The sequence below is a fragment of the Anabrus simplex genome, chromosome 10 (genome assembly GCF_040414725.1).
Source record: "Anabrus simplex isolate iqAnaSimp1 chromosome 10, ASM4041472v1, whole genome shotgun sequence".
NCBI classification, from domain to species: domain Eukaryota; kingdom Metazoa; phylum Arthropoda; class Insecta; order Orthoptera; family Tettigoniidae; genus Anabrus; species Anabrus simplex.
In genome coordinates this window covers 4,578,482-4,580,834 of record NC_090274.1, presented here as the reverse complement: position 1 = coordinate 4,580,834, position 2,353 = coordinate 4,578,482, and positions in this window count along the sequence as shown.

The window sequence follows — 2,353 nt, the reverse complement described above, 5'->3', positions numbered from 1 at the left end:
TGAAGATGACAACACGTCGAGAGTGGGATGATCATCATCGCATGGGTCATAGCATTGCGGAGATTACACGCGAATTTGGGTTTCCAAGGTCAGCAGTGTCGAGGGTGGATCTTCAATATCACAGAGAGAATGTTACCACCCGCGTGAACCGCCACACAGGAAGACCACAGGTGTTTAACGAGCGGACACAACATCTCCTCCGCAGAACCATACTGGGCGCTCGATGGGCTACTGAGAGTCAGATCATGCCCAGTTGTATGTTGGGTATCAGGAACCCATTTCTACTAGGACTGTAAGGAGGCAACTGCACCAGCCGACGACTAACTCTTGTCCCTCTGCTGACACCTCGATACAAAGCTCAACGACATGCATGGCCCCGCAAACATCAGCAATGGACCATAGAACAGTGGCGGCATATGGTATGGTCCGATGAATCACGGTTCCAGTTGCATCAACCTGATGGGCATATGAAAGTGTGGCGTATGCCCCGTGAAGCTATGGATCCTGCACGTCAACAAGGTTCTGTCTAGGCGGGAGGTGGTTCAGTTCTGGTCTGAGTGGCGTTCTCATGGTTGCAGTTAGGCAGGAAGCGCTGACGGGTGCATGTTATGTGGATGTTCTTTCAGACCATCTGCATCCCTTTCTGGCCCCAGAGTACCCTGATGGAGATACCGTGATTCCACAGGACAATGCGCCATGGCATGCAGGTGGTTGGAGGAGCACTCCAGTGAAGTTACAACCATGGATTGGCCCTCCAAATCCCCCGATCTTAATGTAATCGAGCATTTGTGAGATGCTGTCATATGCTCCAACTACACAAGACTAATTGTGGGTAGCAGTGTAAGCTGGGTGAGTCCAGATCCCACCAGAATGATTCCAACACCTTGTAGAGTCAATGCCTCACCATATTGCTGCCGTTTTGAGGGCTCACGGATGAGCAACTCGTTATTAAGATCACATTCAGTGTCTTCACATGACTTTTGGCCTCTCAGTGTAGCTTTGAAAATAAAACTTAAAATGCTCAAGGTTCAGTTTTAGTTTGTTTTCTGGTTTTAAACTTGGCTGTTAGACAGAGGAAGGTCAAAGAAATAATTGTAATAATAGTAATATTAATCATCATTACCAACTTCCTTCATCCAGCTCCTGCTGCGCTGAGATGTCATCCTTCCTCTATCCTACTACCATTGTAACTGTGTTCCAGTCCAGGTTTCTTCTAATCATACTGGTCTTAGTTTGGGTGCCTTCCCTACTCCATCATCCTTCCCTCTACCATCCTCTTAACATGTCCAAACTATCGTAGGTTTATCTCTCTCCATCCTGTCATCTCCCTCTTTACATCCTCATTTCTTACTCTGTCCTTTCTTATCTTTCCTGTCATACTTCTTAAACATTTAGTTTCACTGGCCTGTCTTTTTGCTAGTGTCCAGGTCTCCAGTACATCTCCATGTCCAGCCCTACATCCCACATCTGTTTGCTTGCCGAGAACTTAAAGCTCTCCATAATTTCAAAGTTTTGTCCATACTGTAATTTGGTTTTTTACAATTTTGTTTTATGTTTCACCGACATAGACAGGTCTTACTGCAACAATGGTATATGAAAGAGCTAGGAGTACGAAGGAAGTGACTTTGGCCTTAATTAAGGTACAGCCCGAGCATTTACCTTTAAAAGGAAAATGGAAAACCATATTCAGGGCTGCTCGCATGGGGTTCGAACCCACTATCTCACAAATGCAAGCCGATAGCTATGACCCAAACCGCGTGGCCCTTCTCCTCTAGTTAACATCCTTGTGTCCACCTGATTTTCATGTCATAATTTTCTATAATCTCACTCAGCATGCTGAGTTGCCCTTGTACTTCCTCTCTGCTTGCACCCCACACCACAGTATCATCTTCAAACAGCATTACCGAAGCAGCTACCAAGCTTCTAATTTTTAATTTCATTGTTGATATCATGATCACAACAACGAGACCTCTAGTGTTCCAAGGAATACAAAGCAGTGTGGTGAGACTAAGTTTTTAAAAGTACCTCAAGTATTGGCAAGTAAAGCTGCCTTCGAGAGAAACCAGAGATAAGAGCGTTCAGCAATCATGTTCCTTAATTCTACCCACTCTGATCTTCATATGTGTTCGATTGTGTTATGACTTTGTGCCTAACAGTGCATACAAGCTAGCTCATTTAACCGTTCTCTGCTTTTCATAAACATTATAAGACTTTGCCTAACACTGCGTGTGCCATACTGCCGTTCAGAAAATTACGCACTGTTTCTTTTAAGTGACTTACATTTTACTTCTGAATTTTACAGTGTCTACCCCCGTCATTATTATATCGCCTCTTCTACTGATCCGGAGTGAAC